The sequence below is a fragment of the Rhinolophus ferrumequinum genome, chromosome 12, assembly GCF_004115265.2.
Source record: "Rhinolophus ferrumequinum isolate MPI-CBG mRhiFer1 chromosome 12, mRhiFer1_v1.p, whole genome shotgun sequence".
Lineage (NCBI taxonomy): Eukaryota > Metazoa > Chordata > Mammalia > Chiroptera > Rhinolophidae > Rhinolophus > Rhinolophus ferrumequinum.
The window spans coordinates 10,682,895-10,703,927 of NC_046295.1; positions in this window are offsets into that span (position 1 = coordinate 10,682,895).

Consider the following 21,033-nt stretch of genomic DNA (forward strand, 5'->3'; position numbering starts at 1 on the left):
GGCATTTTCAGGAAGGAAGTGTTTTCTGTATTTTGAATATCTCATCCTCCCTCAGGTGATATATACGATTGAGATTAGAGAGGCAATCAGGAAAAATAATACATTGGATTTTTTTTAATGGGTGCAATTGCGTTTTTACATAAATGTCATAAGTAATTAGCGTACTGTTGAGGGGTCCAATAAGGTGTTTCTCTCAGTGGTCCTGGCAGGTCTTCTGTTGTATCATAGCTGAACTTCACACTGGAATAGAGTTCACCCTTAAATAATCAAAATTTATAAAACTCCTGAAATTAGAAGAATATGAAAAGCAGGACAAATGGAATGACAAAAGGAACTCTCTTCACCTCACTTAGTATTCTGCAGCCTTTCTGAAAAAAGAATAGCTTCCATCATGAACCTTACAGTTCCTCGTATACCCAGGAATTTTACCTACTTGCTCTTTACGCCAAAAATCTCCCATGGAGAGCACCAGAAAAGCAGTTATTACAACACTATCTTATTTTAATAGTGCTTCCTTTAACCTTGTCTTTAGATAAATCGTATCATGAAATGAAGAGAGGGTCAGATTTACTGTGAAACCAATGAACATATTTTCAGGTTATTTATGCACGTGGGCTTCTGTGAGTGCTGAAATTTGTCAAGTATTTAGGTAGAGAGGGGAAGCCAAATTGCAATTAAGAAGCATTTCTAAGCAACTATTTCTGGTAGCATAGCTAAACAAACCACACAAGAAAGTTACTTAGATTTCCAAGGGTTCTGTTAATTATTTTGCTGTTCTAGAAATATATCCACTTTCGTACTTAGTTTCATTTTGTAAATTGTTATTTTTCATTTTTAAATGTAGCTCTCCAACTTTCATAAGATTTTGGTGTCTCCAAACATTGATCTTCTTCCAAAGAAAAAGGAGTGTGCTAATATCTGCTCCATCACTGATTTATGAAATAAAGTCCTGTATCACTTACCAAATGCTATCATAATGTCACCCACCCTCAAATCTCAGTGATTTAAAACAATAAGTACTTATTTATCTCATGAGTCTGTAGGAGAGTCATTTCAACTCCCTTTGGTTAGACTCACAAGTCTAGTGTCAGCTAGCTAGAAGCCAAGCTAGGATGGTTTTAGCTTGGACAACTGTGATGACTTGGCTCTATTCTACATTTCTACATGTCTCTCGTCCTTCAGTGGGCTACTCTGGGCATGCTCTCACAACAGTGGTGGCAGTAAGAATAAATAGAGAACATGCCAAATTTGTTCAGCATCTGCATGCCATCCACTAGCACCTCATGGACCAAACGAAATCACAGGGATGGCCGAACTCAGAATCAAGGGATGCAAAACAACTTTGGAAAACGTTCATTAAAGTATTTAGAGTCCTTTCCTTTCAAAGGTATAAAGTGACATATTTGCCATCAAAATTATATGAGATTTTCCAAATAATATGAAAATAGGGTAATGGATAGGAATGAGGTAAAGCAAAATTGATTATGAGACGTTAATTGTTGAGCCTGGGAGATGGGCATATGGTATAATTACACTATTCCTTATTCTATTGCAAATGTTAGGAGGGGAGCCCTCACTAGCCATTCACTGTCTTAAGAGTGGCTATTTTTAGCAATAATTTACTCCTTAGTACAGGAATTATATATACATACATATGTATATATTTTTTAGTTAAAATGTGTTGGGGTGACAATGGTTGGTAAAATTACATAGGTTTCAAGTGTACAATTCTGTAATACATCGTCTGTATATCACATTGTATGACTCACAATGTGAGTCAGTTCTCCTTCCATCACCATATATTTGATCCCCTTTACCCTCATCTACCACCTCCCTCCCCCCTTACCCTCTGGTAACCACTACACTATTGTCTGTGTCAATGAATTTTTGTTTCTTTATTTATTTGTCTTTTTCCTTTGTTGCTTTCAGTTTTATATCTCACATATCAGTGAAGTTATGCGGTTCTTGCCTTTTTCTGACTTATTTCTCTTAGCATAATAATCTCAAGATTCATCCATGTTGTTGCAAATGGCAGGCAGTGTTTCATCTTTTCGTATGTCAGAGTAATATTCAATTTGTATATATACCATATCTTCTTTATACAGTCATCTATCAAAGGACACTTTGGTTGTTTACATGTCTTGGCCACCATAAATAAAGCTGTAGTGAACATCGGAGTACATATATCTTATGGATAAATGTTTTCAGATTTTTGGGGGTAGATACCCAGGAGAGGGATTGCTGGGTCATATGGTAATTCTATTCTTAATGTTTTGAGGAACCTCCACTCTGCCTTCCATAATGACTGCACCAGTCTGCATTCCCACCAACAGTGTATGAGGGTTCCTTTTTCTCCACAGCCTCTCCAACACTTGTTACTATTTGTCTTGTTGATGATAGCCATTCTGACTGGGGTGAGGTGATACTTCATTGTGATTTTTATTTGTATTGCTCTGATGATTAGTGATGTTGAGCATTTTTTCATATGTTTATTTGCCATTTGTATGTCCTCTTTGGAGAAATTTCTATTCAGGTCCTTTGCCCATTTTTTTATTGGATTGTTTCTCTTTTTGTTATTGAATTGTGTGAGTTCTTTATATATTTTGGATATTAGCCCCTTATCAGAGGCATTGTTTGCAAAAATCTTCTCCCATTCAGTTGGTTGCCTCTTTATTTTGTCGATGGTTTCTTTTGCTGTGCAGAAGCTCTTAAGTTTGAAATAGTCCCATTCATTTATTTTAGCTTTTACTTCCCTTGCCTTGGAAGTCAAATTCATAAAATCCTCTTTGAACCCAACATCCATAAGTATAGTACCTATGTTTTCTTCTATGCAGTTTATTGTTTCAGGTCTTATGCGTAAGTCTTTGATCCATTTTGAATTAATTTTGGTACATCTTGACAGATAGCAGTCCAATTTCATTCTTTTGCCCATGGCTTTCCAATTCTGCCAGCACCATTTATTTATTGAAGAGGTTTTGTTTTCTTCATTGTATGTTTTTGGCTTCTTTGTCAAAAATTATCTGTCCATATTTATGTGGGTTTATTTCTGGGTTCTCAATTATATTCCATTGGTCTGTGTGTCTGTTTTTCTGCCAATACCATGCTGTTTTGATTATTGTTGCTCTGTAGTACAAGCTAAAGTCAGGGAGTGTGATACCTCCAGCAGTGTTCTTTTTTCTTAGGATTGCTTTGGCTGTTTGCGGTCTTTTGTGGTTCCTTCTGATGATTTTTTTGTTCTATTTCTTTAAAAAATGCCATTGGGATTTTGATGGAGATTACATTAAATCTGTATATTGCTTTGGGTAATATGACCATTTTAACTGTTGATTCTTCCAATCCATGAACATGGAATAAAATACCTAGGAATAAACAACTATGTGAAGGACCTATAGACACTAAAAACTATAAGTCATTTTTAAAAGAAATTGAAGACACAAACAAATTGAAAGACATTCCGTATAAGAATTACTTTGTTTTTATATAATATATGATGGCTAGAGAAAAATGAAGAATAGAAAGTACCTAATAAAATAATAGTTGACTATGTAAACCAATTCTTTTTAAAAGTTTTATACTTTTAAGGATGGATTTATATCTGCTTAATCTCTATGTACATTTATATATTGCACAACTGTTGAACACCATCTATGCACATTTCTAGGCTTTGGCCAGAAGCAGATGGATAAGATTTCTAATCTTAAGGGTTTTATAGTTGTGTTAGTTTTCTATTGCTGCTATAACAAATTACCACAATTTTGGCAATTTACCACAAATAAAATATCAAAATTCTGTAGGTCAGAGGTCAGACATCGTTCTCACTGTGCTAAAATGAAGGTGTTGGCAGGACTGCATGTCTTTCTCACAGCTCTAGGGGAGAAACTGTTTTCCTTGTGTTTCCATCTTCTAGGGGCCCCTCACTTTCTTTGGCTTATGACTTCTTTTCTCCATCAAAGCCAGCACTGTTGCATTCTTCTGTGTCTTTCTTTTATAGTCACATCTCCCTCTGGCTGACTACAGCCAGTAAAGTTTCTCCATTTTTAAAGATTCACATGATTAAATGGAGCCTCCCTGGGCAATCTAGAATAATCTCCCCATCTCAAGGTCCTTAACTTGAATTAACACCTGGAAAGTCTTTTTGCCACGTAGTTAGTATATTCATAGGTTCCAGGGTTTAGAATGTGGGCGTATTTGGAGGGCGATCATTCTGACAATAGCTGAATGTTGGGAGAAATAAAATAAATCTATGACAAATAAGCAAAATGGATACTTTCACATTGATGTATAGTATAAAAATCCATAAATAGTGATGCAATAGACAGTTACTTGCAACTTGTGCGTAAGAGAAGGCCTCACAAAGGACGTGCCATTGAAGTTGAAACTTTTCTGACAAGTGGAGATCATCTTGCAAAGTTCTATAGGCAGATCATTTCTGGTAAAGGCAAAGCTGATATAAATGCCCAATGTGGGAAAATAGAAAAAAAAGGTAAATAGGCCGAATCCTAGAGCTCTAAGAGGCATGTAGTGTTCCATGAGGTGTCAGAGTTAGAATCCAGATTTGTTGGCCCATATAGAGTCTGGTTTACTCTGTCTGCTTTACTTGCGTTATATCGGATACAAAGAAAATCCAACATAGAGCTTTAAGAAGAGGAAAGACAATTTGATTTATGTTTAAAAATAACATCTGGCTAATTTGTGAATAATAAAGTGTCATCTGTTCTCCACAGAACCTATTATGGTTTTAGCTATTATGTCCTAAATTAGTTAACTAATAACTTTTTAATATTATTTAACAAAACATTCCTTTTCAGTAATTAATGTTAAGTTTTAGAACCAATACTGGAAGGATAAGTAAGATTAGATAAAGTTATAATTATTTATTTTACATAAGTATCCTTCTTTCAGTAGAGGTAATTCTGATATTTGACATTTACCTCACAGGTTCACATAGTAATCAGAACAGAATAGTCACATATATTTTTAACAAGTTCTACCTTACAGTGTCTGGGGTATTCCATCATATTTTTAAAGCTATATGAGAAAAAAAATCAGTCAATCATACTATATTAAAATGTTCAAAACCAATGGTATTGTTTAAATTTGTGGGTAGACACCAATCGTTTCACAAAGCTTATTTCCTAAATATGTAGGTGAAATTTACAGAATTGACAGGAGATGATGAAAGAAATAATATCTTATCAGAAATGTATGCTATTTTGATGAACGGGAGAGATTGTTTCACGTTTATAATCTGCACTGTGCTAAACAGATGAGCTGTGTTGTTTTCTAATATGCTCTACTTAAAAGATCAGTCTGCGAACAGTGAAGTAATTGGCGGTAGCCAGGTGGAATTTGTACACATTAAAAGATGGTGGTTAGAGGAAACCTAAAAACCAAAATAAATAAACTATAGAAGGTATACATGAAGCTCCATCCCCTCCCTGCCTATCCTATCGGAACTAGAGTACCAAGTTCTTATTTTGGCAGTGAAGGGTTCTAAAATATACCCACATACTTATGGTCTGACAGTTAATTTTGCAAACTCATCCTAGAAAAACTGCTACATACCTCATTGCTGAATGTCACTACAGTCACCTTCAAAGTACTCCCCTTGGGAAGCTATGCACCAATGCCAGTGCCTAGTCCACCCTTCAAAGCAATTTTGGAACTCTTTTTCTAGAATGGCCATCAGAGTTGTCGTCATATTACCCTTGATGTTCTGAATGTCATCAAAACATCTTCCTTTCAATATTTCCTTTAACTTCAGGTAAAGAAAGAAGTCAATTGGGGGCCAGATCAGGTGACTAGGAAGGGTGTTCCAATACAGTTATTTGTTTACTGGCTAAAAACTCCCTCACAAGCAGTGCCGTGTGAGCTGGTGCATTGTCATGATGCAAGAGCCATGAATTGTTGGCGAAAATTTCAGGTCGTCTAACTTTTTCATGGAGCTTTTCCAGCACTTCCTAATAGTAAACTTGGTTAACTATATGTCCAGTTGGTACAAATCCATAGTGAATAATCCCTCTGATATGAACAAAAAAGTTAGCAACATCTTTGCAATAAGTTCGCGAACTTAATTATGGGACCTCATATATACCTTCTCTGGTCTCCATGATACACACATATAACCAGGCATATCACTCTGGTGAAGAGTTCTGGAAGCTTGACAGCACTGATAAACATTGAATAAATTTTAGAATTGACTGAAAACTTACAATAGAATATTTTCTAATTTTGTTTCAATTTTCAGTACAAAATCTGATGAATTATTCCATCATTACATAAAAGGATAGGTTTGAAAAATTTATGATGATATTGAAATTATATGCTTTAATATAATGTAAAGCTGATTTTTCTCTTTCTATTAAAACCATCATTTGTGGTGTGCGTTTGTGTGTGTGTGTGTGTGTGTGTGTGTGTGATAAAGTTAGAGTGTACCTTTAAAATTTGCTACAATATTGCAAATTTTGGTATAACTTGTTGTCAATAATTGAAAACAAAACCAACACACATATCAACTACAAAAATCTCATCTTATTTGGGCACTGTGGCTTTCTGATGCAGTTCATGGTCACGGTATGAGCAGTTTTGGCATTACCATTTAGTGTCCATTCTTTCTGAATAGCCTTTTAACATTAATGTAATATATGTATAATTATGGAACAAACATTGTTTTTCTGTAAAACTGGAACAGAATCAGTTATTGCATCAGCCTTTTACAAATAAAGATATAACAGAAACCGTGGCATTTTCTCTCAGCCTCTAGTCCAACGAATAAATAAGAGGAAGTCACACTCAACAGGCTCCTTTATTTTCGACTCCCTTTCTAATCTCCTCTTGCCTTTCTGTAGACCAAGAAGAAGTAATAGAGCAATTAATCTTATGATATTCCTGTCCTGACAGCACCAGCCTCTTTTGACTACATTTATTTCTGTACTGCTGAATCTCTTTCTGCCACATCCTCTGGCTTGTCATACCTTTCCCATTAAATCTCTGTGCTATCAATTATTCAGCACAAGCAGCATTATGCATCAATTCAAGAATGATTACTTAGATAGAGAAATCAATAAGCAGAAGGTCTATTAAAACTCAAGAAATGATGGAAGATTCCAGAAAGATTATGATCTGCCCTGTGCTTTATACAAAAGGCATCATAAACCAGTTAGAATTCACTTGCACTGGTAACATCGTTAAAACATTTTTTTAAAAAAATTAAGTTTATTGGGGTGATAATTGTTTGTAAAGTTACATAGATTTCAGGTGTACAATTCTGTAATACATTATCTATATCTCACATTGTGTGTTCACCACCAAGAGTCAGTTCTCTTTCCATCGCCATATTCTAGACCGCGTTTACCCTCTTCTAGAGCCCCTGCCCCCCTAACCATCTGGTAACCCCTAAATTATTGTCTCTGTCGATGAGTTTTTGTTCCTTCATTTGTCTTATTCCTTTGTTGTTTTCAGTTTTATATACCACATATCCATGAAATCACATGGTTCTCTAATTTTTCTGTCTGACTTATTTCGCTTAGAATTATAATCTCAAGATCCATCCGTGTTGTCACAAATAGTACTATTTCATCTTTTCTTACCGTCGAATAGTATTCCATTATATATACATATATATATATATATATATATATATATATATATATAGAGAGAGAGAGAGAGAGAGAGAGAGAGATAGATATAGATATATATATATATATACCACAACTTCTTTATGCATTCATCTATCGAAGGACATTTTCGTTGTTTCCATGTCTTGACCACCATAAATAAAGCTGCAATGAACATTGGAGCACACGTGTCTTTATGGATATGTGTTTTCAGATTTTTTGGATAGATACCCAGGAGAGGGATTGCTGGGTCATATGGTAATTCTGTTCTTAGTTTTTTGAGGAACACTCCCTTCCATAGCGGCTGCACCAATCTGCATTCCCACGAACAGTGTATGAGGGTTCCTTTTCCTCCATAGCCTTTGTAACACTTGTTTCTATTTGTCTTGTTGATGATAGCCAGTCTAACCGGGGTGAGGTGATATCTCATTGTGGTTTTTATTTGCATTTCTCTGATGATTAGCGATGTTGAGCATTTTTTCATATGTGTATTTGCCATTTGTATGTCCTCTTTGGTGAAATATCTCTTGAAGTCCTCTGCCCATTTTTCAATTGGGTTGTTTGTTTTTTGTTGTTGAGTTGTATGAGTTCCTTGTATATTTTGGATATTAGCCCTTTATCGGAGGTGCTGTTTGCAAAAATCTTCTTCCATTCAGTTGGTTGTCTCCTTATTTTGTTGATGGTTTCTTTTGCTGTGCAGAAGCTTTTAAGTTTGATATAGTCCCATTCATTTATTTTAGCTTTACTTCCATTGCCTTTGGAGTCAAATTCATAAAATCCTCTTTGAACCCAACATCCATAAGTTTGGTGCCTGTGTTTTCTTCTATGCAGTTTATTGTTTCAGGTCTTATGTTTAAGTCTTTGGTCCATTTCGAATTAATTTTGGTACATAGTGACAGATAGCAGTCCAGTTTTATTCTTTTGCACATGGCTTTCCAATTTTCCCAGCACCATTTATTGAAGAGGCTTTGTTTTCTCCATTGTATGTTTTTTGCTTCTTTGTCAAAAATTTTCTGTCCATATTTATGTGAGTTTATTTCTGGGTTCTCAATTCTATTCCATTGGTCTGTGTGTCTGTTTTTCTGCCAATATCATGCTGTCTTGATTATTGTTGCCCTGTAATACAAGCTAAAGTCAGGGAGTGTGATACTTCCAGCATTGTTCTGTTTTCTTAGGATTGCTTTGGCTATTCGAGGTCTTTTGTGGTTCCATACAAATCTGATGACTTTTTGTTCTATTTCTTAAAAAAAAATGCTATTGGGATTTTGATGGAGATTGCATTAAATCTGTATATCGCTTTGGGTAATATGGCCACTTTAATTATGTGGATTCTTCCAGTCCATGAGCATGGAATGTGTTTCCGTTTCTTTGTGTCTTCTTCAGTTTCTTTTAAAAATGTCCTATAGTTTTCAGTATATAGGTTTTTCACATCCTAGGATAAGTTTATTCTTAAGTATTTTATTTTTTTTTGTTACAATTGCAAAAGGAATTGTTTTTTGTATTTATTTTTCTGAGATTTCATTGTTAGTATATAGGAATGCAATGGACTTTTGTACGTTGATTTTATAGCCAGCAACTTTACTGTATTCGTTGATTGTTTCTAATAGCTTTTTGGTGGAGCCTTTAAGGTTTTCTGTATGTAACATCATGTCATCCAGAAAGAGTGATAATTTAACTTCTTCATTCCCAATTTGGATGCCTTTTATTTCTTTCTCTTGCCTGATTGCTCTGGTGAGGACTTCAAACACGATGTTGAAAAGCAGAGGTGACGGGACAGCCCTGTCATGTTCCTGAACATAGAGAAAAGGGCTTCAGTTTTTCACCATTAATTCTGAGATTACCTGAGGGTTTGTCATATATGGCCTTTATTATGTTAAGGTATTTTCCTTCTATACCTATTTTATTAAGTGTTTTAATCATAAATGGATGTTGTATCTGGTCAAACTCTTTTTCTGCATAAATTGATACAATCATATGAGTTTGTGTCCTTTATTTTGTTTATGAGACGTATCACATTGATGGATTTGCGTATGTTGAATCATCCTTGTGCCCCCGGGGATGAACTGCACTTGGTCGTGATGAATAATCTTTTTAATGCATTGTTGCATTCGATTTGCTAGAATTTTGCTTAGGATTTTTGCATTTATATTCATCAGAGGTATTGGTCTGTAGTTTTCTTTTTTTGTGTTATCCTTACCAGGTTTTGGTATGCAGATAATGGTGGCCTCATAAAATGCGTTAGGGAGTATTGTCTCTTTTTCAATTTTTTGGAAGAGTTTGAGTAGAACAGGTATTAGATCCTCTTTGAAGGTTTGGTAGAGTTCACTAGTAAAATCTGTTCTCAGCTTTTTGCTTTTGGGAAGGTTTCCGATGACTGATTCAATATCCTTTGTGGTGATCGGTGTATTTCGAGTTTCCTGTTTATCGTGATTCAGCCTAGGAAGGCTATAGGTTTCAAAGAACTTGTCCATTTCTTCTAGGTTATTGAATTTGGTGGCATATAGTCAGTCCTTCATAGTATTCTTGGATGATCATTTGTATTTCTGTGGCATCCGTGATAACTTCCCTTCTTTCATTTATTAGTATCTTTTCTCTTTTTATCTTCATGAGTCTAGCCAAGGGTTTGTCAATTTTATTAATCTTTTTGAAGAACCAGCTCTTTATCACATTAATTTTTTTTCTGTTGTCTTTTTGTTCTCTATTTCATTTAGTTCTACGCTGATTTTTATTACTTTCTTTCTTCTGCTGACCTTTGGTTTCAACTTTTTCTTTTTCTAGTGCTTTAAGGTGTAACATGTTATTTATTTGGGATTTTTCTTGTTTCTGGAGCTAGGCTTGTAATTATATAAATTTCCCTCTTAAAACTGCTTTCGCTGCATCCCAAAAATTTTGGTAGGATGTGTCACCATTCTCATTGGTTTCTGTCTATCTTTTGATCTCTCCTCTTATTTCTTCTTTGACCGAGTCGTTCTTTAAAAGTGTGTTGTTTAATCTCCATGTATTTGTGTTTTTTCCTGCTTACTTTTTGCAGTTGATATCCAATTTCAAAGACTTGTGATCAGAGAATATGCTTGGTATGATTTCAATCTTCTTAAGTTTGCTGAGGCTAGTTATATGTCCCAATATATGTTCTAACCTTGAGAATGTTCCATGTGCACTAGAAAAAAATGTACAGTCTGATGTTCTAGGATGAAGTGCTCTATAAATGTCAATTATGTCCATTTCATCTAATGTGTAATTTAGGGCTGCTATTTCCTTATTTATTTTCTGTTTGGATGATCTATCCATAGCTGTCAATGAGGTATGTAGATCCCGTACTATAATTGTGTGTTGGTCAATTTCTCCCTTCTGTTCTGTTAGTAGCTGCTTGGTATATTTCAGTGCTCCCTGATTGAGGGCATAAATATTGATGACTGTTACGTCTTCTTGTGTTATATTTTCTCTGCACTATTCTGGCTTCTCACACAATTGGGGGGATTTCCTTGAAGGTGGGCTTCTCCTCTGTGAAAAGTTCACCTGGGTCATAAGGCGCTGCCTCCATGGGGGGATGTGGAGAGCTACTGAAGTTCCAAAGCTCTTCCTGCACCAGATTCAGAGCCTGAGTGTTTCAGCAGCTCTGTTTACTTCTGCAGGGATCTGCCCAGATAGGTGGGGACAGGGGTGGGGTGGGTTATGATAGGTGGCCCGGAGCAATGCTGGTGACCACCACCACAGCCGTTCCCGCTTCCACGGCTCCTTCCCCTTTGCCGGAACTAATTGGGCTGCGAGTCTATGTCTGTGGACCACAGTTCTCAGAACTGCAAATATTCTGTTCTTTTCTGACACTGCTACTGTTCAGCTTCTAGCACTGGGCAGGTGGGGGCGGGGTGAGCTCTGGGAGGATAAGGAGGGGGTGGCTAGTCTCAGTGCCTAAGGCTTCCGTTCTCTGCTCGGCAGTGAGGGCTTAAACCACCGTTTTCAGCCTTCTTCCCTCAGTGTTTGCTCTGAAGTCTCTGCTGTGAGCATTGTGTTCAGCTGTTATATGCTGTCCCCTCAGCCCTATGGGCCATAAGCAGAGCCCTAGCAGTCCGAGTTCTTCCCTTTCCCACAGCTCCGGTAGTTCCAGAATGCAGCGAGCTCGGAGCACTGAGCTAGGTCTGCGTCCTTTGCCTATGTGGCTCCGTCTCCGCACTTCTCCCTTCCCTTTTCCCCTGCTCGTGCAATTTGCCCACCTTTAGATGATTTCGGTAGTGCATCTCTTAGTCTTGCCTGTCTGTCGTGCAGGGAGTCCTTTGAGGAGTTATAGTTGTTCAATTTGTTGTAAATTCCAGGGGTGATTTCAATAGGCTCACCTCACGCCGTCATTTTTATAACTCATTTAAAAATTTTTAACATAGAGCATAATCACCTTAATGCTCTGACTTGCTAATAGATTTCTAGAATACATGTTGGGAATACATGTGGGTCCTCTGACAATGTAAGGGAGATGGTGTACTTTTCAAGATTTAAAAATCTAGTTAATTTTTTTTTTAATTTTTCCCCTCCTACCAGATTTAATAACTTTGTTTTCTTGAGTCTACATGTGCACCTCATTAATCTGATTAATTGGCAGCATGCTGACTTGAAAGAAACTGATTCAGCCCTCAGTCATCTGGACTCCGGCAACCAAACTACAATTCTCGACAGAAATTTTTTGTTAGATGACATATGAATCATCCCTACAACCGGGTTTGAGATAACTGTCGTGGAACAAACTAGACCCCAGGAGACGTTTTCCTGGATGCCAGCATAAAGGAGTTGCTTGACTGACTCCCTCTTTCCTTTGTTTTGACTCCTCTTGTGTACCTATAAAACCCCTGGACCTTTCTAGGAAAGGGAAAGGTGGCCTTTGTGATGGCAGTTCTCCATCTTCCTGGAATTGTGGCATTTTGAATAAACCAACTTTTCTTTCCGCCAACTCTTGTCTCTTGATCATTGGCTCATGGCAAACAGCTGAACCTGAGTTCCGTAACAACAAGAGAGCCTTTTGAAATTTCAGACTTTGACAGATCATGAGAGTTAACAAAACCACACATTATTACTGTGTTTCCCCGAAAATAAGACCTAACCAGAAAATAAACCTTAGCATGATTTTTCAGGATGACATCCTCTGAACATAAGCCCTAATGCGTTTTTTGGAGCAAACCTTAATATAAGACCTTCTATAAAGTCTTATAGGGGAAAGTCTTTTCGGGGAAACAGTAGTCATTTTCTCCTGGGTGTGAGTTTCAGTGACTGAAACACTCTAAGGGGTCTTTTGGAGATGACCTAGCCACTTATAATTATGGATATTCCAGAGGCATTACAATCTGGGTAAAATGGAAATTTGCTAAACAATCTCATAGTCATTTGAATAAGTCTCAATCTCCAGATACTTCTCGATGTATGGGAAAGGCATGATGAGACTGATAACCTAAATAAGCAGTTTTCTTCCAGAGTCCATAGGGGAATAGTTCTTTCAAGCACCTGTATTCAGGACTTTTTTTCAAGTAGCATCCTTTACAATGTTGTTACTGCTCCTTTCCACCGCTGAATATCAGGTACCTGCCCTGGTGGGCGCATTGATTGTGGAATTTATAGCATGACACTTAGCCAGCAATTCAGACTGCTTTGAATAATCCCCCGAAGCAATGGAGTGGAAGGGAAATACTAAATCATCTCCAGACACTGCAGAAGGCATGTTTCATAACAGAGACTCAGCACTCTTGAGAGTCACACGGCTACTTATGTTCTTCATCTTTCATTTTATGTAAACTTGAAAAGAGGCGGGGTGATACTACTTCATTCAGCGGTATCTTCTTTAAGGAAGAAAGACTAGGCTTTAGAGTGATGAGAGAATGTCTTGGTGTCTGTTACAAAATAATTTAAACAAGAGTTTATATTCTAGAATTACAAGGATCTGGCGGACTTTGAAATCACTATTAACGATGTATGATTATAAATGTCAGTGTATAGCATGTGTGAGTACACCAAGTGATTTTAGAATTTACTATCTGAATGAGATAATCCATGACATTTTTAGGTGGTTTCTTTTTATGTTAGTTGCAGGGCCACCAGTGATAATGCATACAGCTCCACATGCTGCCTAAATGGAATTAAACACAGGAGCTCAAGTTCTTGCAGGATAAGAAAAAAAAATGAGTAGTTTATGCTCTCAGAGTTCCACGTGTAAGGATACCATGTCTTTTTGAAAACAAAGCTTTGCTTATCTCCATGTTGATATGTTCAGTGGAAATACAGAAATATGACTTGATGTTATGACCATAGTACATCAGAAGGTGTAGTTTCAATGTAGTATTTTTGTTTCTTTTACTCTTTCTGTAATTTCACTTAATTTATTTTTCTCCACATTTAAATGTAGAAGTAGTAATGATAAGGAAAAAGATGAGGTCACTTGCTCCCAGGTCAGTCCTTATAATGAAACCACTTTGGTTTTTCTTCCCTAGAAACCTCAGGCATAAAGACAATGGGTCTATGAAATTGGATCAAATACAAAGCAAAGAAACAACAAACAAAAAAACCCAAAACAGGAACAATAACTAAACACAACAACCATCAAAGCCATTTCTGACTTTGTGGCTAATATTTATCTTGCCTCGATGATGTGCTTACTTATATATGATCATGGATAATGTAATGTTTTGTTTTTTAGAGAGAATTTTATTACAACCTAATTATTCAAACAAAATGTAGAGAAAAAGTAAAATCTGTGTTCCAGAGAGGCAGAGGATGGAAGCGATTTGAGGGGAGACACACTTAGTAAGACAAGTGAGTCCAGGTCTGAGGCACTGCAATCCTTCCACTTAGTTTTCTAAGTGTTGGTTTTATATTCCCCTCAGAAAAGCAAGATTGTTTTTTGTTGTTTTTTTTTTTCTCTCAAAAGACATCAGTGCTTTTTATGTCTGGGTTCTGTAAGTGAATCAGTCAGTAGAAATCATGAAAACTGTAAAGAATGACCACTGATCACATTCAGACAATAAAAATTTAAATGTTCTTTGCATCTAAATGAGACCTACTATTTAGTTTTTCAAATAAACTTAAGAATAGGTGGTTTTTGCACACAGAGAAAGCATAGTCATCCATGGTTAGTCAGTTTAAACTTAGAAAAAAAATTAGCTTTATGCTGCTTTATGCTTGGAAAAAAACTGAATAGAATGCTATTAGATTTCTTCCACTCTAATGGAAAGCAGACAGGGTAGTTGTTCACTTCTAAACTACTAATTAAAAAAGAAAAACAAAAATATTGGTGAACAGCCTTTATATGAAATGTGGCACTGCAGGACTTATTAAATAAAATAACCGTTTCAATTTTATCTTTCTGAAAAGAGAAGAAAACATGATTGATTTTACGGTGAATGTTAAGGGGCTTAGATTTAAAAGTTGGAACTGAATTAAAAGACTAACAAAAGATTTCTCTGCTTTTTTCTATCTACACTATTTCCTTTAGTGTTCTCATCTATTTGATTGATAAACCATTTCTGTGCAAAGGGCTCCCAAATGTATTCTCTGATTCATCCAGTGAGACCCACATTTCCATATGCGGTAGCTTACTTAACAATTCACCTAACATTCGGCAGGAGTGAGACAGAACTCATGATTTCTCCCCTCTACAGACCCCTAGTGTATTCTTCTCCTGGTCTTCCCATTGGAACAAATAAAACCATCCAGTAGCTCTATCCAAAACCGGCAAAATCCTCCCTTCCAACAAATGCCATATGTAAGACTTCAGCAACTACATATATATTGAGTTACTTTTCTCCATTTTCACAGCTACTCTGTTGGATTAAACCACTTTTATTTCTTAATACTGCAGCATTCACTTTGCTAGTTGCACTATTCTGTCTTTACCTCCCTCTACAATCCATTTTCCACGCAGCTGCCAGAATAATGGAAAATGTCAACACATCTAGATTATTTCCCTCTAAACCACATCACTTTAAATACAGTCCGTTCTTACCGTGGTCTACACGTACCAAATGACTTAGCCATCTAACTCTGAATTTCTTCCCCAGCACTCTTCCCATGATCCCCTAGGCTCAAATGCTTGTTTTCTTTCCATTCTTTGAACATCAAATTCATTTCCATTGTAGAACTTTTTCATTTGTTTGTCTAGGTGGCCAAAAACTGTATCAGGCTCTTTCTTGTCTTTTAGATCTCAGGTTCAGTGGCACCTTGTCAGCAAGGCCTAGCCTCACTGCCCATTCTGAACGGCCCCTGCTATTCCCCCTCACCCCAGGATTCCCTGTCACTCATCCAGATTTCCGTTTTCATTACTCTTCTCACTGTTTGAATTTATGCTATATGTTTGAACATGTGTCTGTCTGTTCATCAGTACATTCTTGGTGACTAGAATGTCTGTGATACAATTATATGATAAGTAATAGAGGAGGATAAATATTTGTTAAAAATGAATAAATTTCCTCGTTTTTAAATGTATTTCTAATTCATCAATCAGTCAATTTCTTTGTATCCCATGTGACTATGTGAATTCCTCCTAATTTTTTTTTTGACTCTCATATTTTGAACATTATAGCTGCTTCCATTTCCATTATAATTAGAACTTTCTGGAAAATATTTGCTATATTTTAACATAAATTGAGGGAAAATTCTCACCTCTCTTCATTCCAAAATGCTGTCTTTAAATAGTGAGTTTTCTCACACCGTGCCAACTCTTTTCTGTAACTCTTCAGTGTTTGCCAATAAGATAGTCAAATCTGTATCTCATAGCTGTTTCAATTTGTATTTATTTTGTTTCTGGTGAGTTGAACATTGTTCACAGGTTTGAGGTTATTCACATCTCATCTGTGAGATGTTTGTCTCTGGACCATTTCCTAGATAATTTATTCATTTCATTAAAAATGCTGGGAATTGAGAATATGTATTTTAAACATAAAACATGTCCATATTACAATAAGTCAAGTGGTCTAAATATAAATGGTCTTTACACCATTCTACATAAGAAAATTTCCAAGAACTCACATGGGACTTGCTGTTTTTCTACCGCTGCTGATAACTTTTCTGCTCTGCTACACCTCTTGTGTAGAATCTGGCCCACTTTAATCCTGGGAAATTGAGCAGAATGACAACTCTATTTTCACATAACTTTATGCCTCTTTCATATTCACAAGTTTTTTTTGGTACAGATGATCTTATGACTAAAATTTATTTTCTAAGTTATGGAAGGATAGGGAAGTAAAATGAATTTTGACTCTACACATTTAAATAATTTAAAAGAAAATAAAGACAGACTATAAGTAAGATTGACACAGATTGACACATACTCCAGACAAATTTTTAACATAGATTAATAAGTAAGAGTGTCTGGTACATGGTATGTAGAAAGTAGTAATGCTTAAAGTAAGCTAGGCTTTGTGGTGATAACAAACAATCCCCAAATCTCAGGGGCTTAACACAACAAAAGTTGCTGTACGTATTCCAGGGGTTCTTTGCTCCTCACTGTCACTCAGGGACTTAGGCTGATAGAAGCTTCATCATCTAATGACTTCACCATGTCAGATACGCCCTCTACTATTGCTTCACTCTGAATACTCTCTGGAGGTATCATGCTGACTCTTCAATGCTTTGATGTATAATAGAGACAACATCTCTGCCTGAAGCCCATTTGATAGAATGAGTCATCAACCCTACCTTGCGTTCGGACAGAGGAGTGAAAAATCTGTACCTGTACTATCTCTACTACAGGTGTAAGTAATGCCATAGTGATAGGATTTCCAGCAGGACTAATATACAAAAAGATACGATTTCTATATTTTAGCAAAGTACTCTGTACATCCCTTATTTTATCTTTGAATGAGAGGCTTAAAAACACTGACGTATGTAATATAGATATATGCAGTTTTAAAAAATGTTGTTTCAACTGTATTATCCAGAAACAACTGAGTAATAATTGATTAATTATTGTCAAATGGAAGGAGGGATTGTTTTCCTTGGGATTACCCTGTCCAATTTTAATCAATGATTCAGATAAGATAGGCACTGCCATGTGATTTCTATTGATAAAAAAAAAATCTTTAAAAATTGAGAATTTATAACTATTCAGTGAATTCTGGAAGAAAAATTAGGATTTTATGTATCAAGTTATAGTTAATCACAAGTATATTTTAACCTCTTAAATAGAGAGTAATGGTTTTACATGTCAAAACATTTCTTACTTTTTCTGGCTTTCTGTTAATTAGGGAAGTGAATCTTATTCCATTTATTTTTTAATCCTTCTGATTGCTTATTATTACACAATTTTTATATTTATTTGTCGATACATTTATTGGGCCTATGAAAGTCACTCTACATTCCATTTTATGTTTTCATATGATGATTTTATATTATTAATGAATTTTTTAGAGTAAAATTATATAACGAATATAGTTATTTCGAAGTGAATAAAAAAGAAGTAAAGTTTAACAAATATGGGTACACGTTCTGGGTCATAGTAATAGATTTATGTGTTACACACATTTTTAAATGATTTGAATATTTCTTTGAGTATATTTTGTTGCTAGATTATTCATTGCTTCATTGCTTATCCTTGTCATCTGCTTTTTATTGTATAACTTTCAAATTATACATTATAATTTGAATAGCTCTGCCTTCCATGGACCCACTCATATGTGTACCATTACTCTGCTATCACAGAAGGCACATTTGTCACTCTTCATTAAATAAGTCTTTGTTTGAGAAAGGACAAATAGAAGTAAATGTGTTATAAAAGTTGTAAGAGAAACTATGAAGGATATAACCAAACCAGAAAAAGGAGAGACCTGTCACAGAAAATGTTGATAAGAGATGGCATCGTTCAATGTCAAAGGCTGGTTTCCATGGAGGTTAATCAGAACAAAAGAGCAAGACCTCAAGAAGCCAGAATAAGAGCACTTGATTTCCCCAGAGATGAAGGTAGATGAAAGAAATCAGATAATTTTAGAGGAGCAAGGATGAATTAAGAGTTGATGAAGAGCAAAATAAAGGGCAAAAGCCTGAGTGTACTGACAATTTGAATTTAATAATTTATTATTTGTAAATTACTTCATTATAGCATGTCAAGCCAGTGTTTACTTACAGTGTAATAAGTTTCTACTGAACTCCTGGAACTAGTGTGTATGTGTAAGAGAGAGGGAAGGAGTGAAGAAAGGAATAAGGGAGAGGAGAAGAGAGGAAAGGAGGGGGAAGGTGGGAGAGATAGAGATAAAGAGACACATAGAGGGATTGATTGATTTATATCTTTTGAAAAACCCAGTTAGGTTTTTGGTCTCTACTTTACAATGAAGGCCCAGTGATGTAATTGCCATTTCATTTCATCTTTTTTTTTTCCCTAGAAAGATTAATTCCAAGAAACAAACACATAATATGGATGTTTGGAATTGCGTAACTTGAAGCCCAAGATTCTTTTCCTGATCATGTGCATGGTTAGAGATTTTTCTGGAAAATAAACTTTTGTTAAAAGGAATCTATTTGCAGAAACATTGCAAAATCACATTTTTTGAGTCCACATAGTATATCTCTGAAGAGTTAACTTAAAAGAGTTCATAATAACTAACCTAAAGTTAGTTATTTCATAATATGTCATTGCTTTGGGCAGTTTAGCTTTGTGTGTACCTGGTTGCACCAGAGTCTTCTAGCTCAGAAATCTGGGATTGATTCCTTTTTCTTCACTTTTTAATTCTCATATTCACTGACTTCTGTTACACCTTCCCTTGAAAGTTCTTTAGGTCACACCTCATGCTCATTTCCAAATAATATACAAGCATCTTTATTTTTACTGTGCTTTGCTTTATTGTGCTTCACAAGTATTGTGTTTTTTACAAATTGAAGGCAAGACCCTCCACCAGCAAAAAGATTACAACTTGTTTTATTGCGATACTTGCTTTATTGTTCATCTGGAACTGAACCCACAGTATCTCCGAGGTGTGCCTGTATTCAATTTTTATGTTTACGCATACCTTTGGAAGTGCTCTTTGATCTTTCAAGTTTTTTTTTTCTTTTTAACTTCCATTCAAACCTGCTAATATTTCCTCAATACAATTTACAGATTATTCTCCCCCAAATAATTCTTCATTACAAGATCCTACAGTTCTCTTGTAAATGGGAATATGAGTTGAGTTCACATCTTGATACCATCATTATGATTAAGCCATTTAAGCTTTTAAGAGCAACAGTTTTCTCAATAAAAATTTCACAAAGTTGGAATGAATGTCCGAAATCTCATTCAGCATTAACACACTATACTATGATATTGTCTGCCAAATTAAGCTTCAGATATGTTTGTCAAGTTTCTCTTCAAATTAACCCATCTTAAATTTTCAATCTCATTTTCTACTGTTGCCCAATATGTATTCTCAACTCTAAGCAGTCACTTTCTATAATCAAACTCCATGTTTATCTATGTTGATGTGACTTTGACAACATTGTGACCTCTGTCAGAAAGCTTCCGTCTTATCTCCAAATTCCCCTCTCCATCAAAGTCCAGAAAAGCATCTGCATTGGCAATTTTCTGTATTCTTAAAATGTATCTTGTTTTTCTCTCACAGAATTTCCTTCATAGTCCATGTTGCTATCTCTGATCTTTAGAGATAGAAATTGCATTTCTGCAGTGTGTTTCTTCCCTAAGTAGTTTATCCTTTGTTAATTGAAATAGAATTCTGGTTTCCTGCCTTACAATTTCTCCTCCACATACATTTTTCTTAATTGTTAATTGTTGACATTTTCTATATTTAAGGGTCTCTGGATGCATTTCTACCTTAAAATGTAGGTCACTCTGAGCTGTAAGGATTCTTTTAGTTTAGTGTGTATGTATTAAGACGGCATTAATTTGTCTATCATTTTTTGCATTTTTTTCTGGTTAAATACTATCTAATTGTCCTTTAATTGCAGAATTTTCTACTTTGTTTCTAAATAATCAATACTTTTTATTGTGATCATCAAAATAGAGTGGGCTCATTTATAAAATAATATTCAAAGTTATTGAATATTAATAACAGAAAACGTTGAACATCACTTGAAATTGCATCTCTAAAGATAATTACTTATATTATTTTGAAGATTATTCCAAATGTGTTTCTTTTATAAATGCCTGAATACATTTATGTGCATTTGTGTGTGTGTGTGTGTGTGTGTGTGCGAGAGAGAGAGAGAGAGAGAGAGAGAGAGAGAGAGAGAGAGAGAGAGAGGGGTAGTCATGTATCTGGTTATTTTAAATGAGTAGCATAACAATTTTTTTCTCAAGCATTTTAGTGACTACAACACTAAATGTTGGATGTACCATATAAGTTATTATCAAGCTCTTATAGAATGGATTGGTTGTTGCTCAGTTTTTAATGTTATAAACAATCCTGCAATGAACAATTATGTGCACGTATCTTTGTGCACTTTTAATTTTTGCCTTACGAAA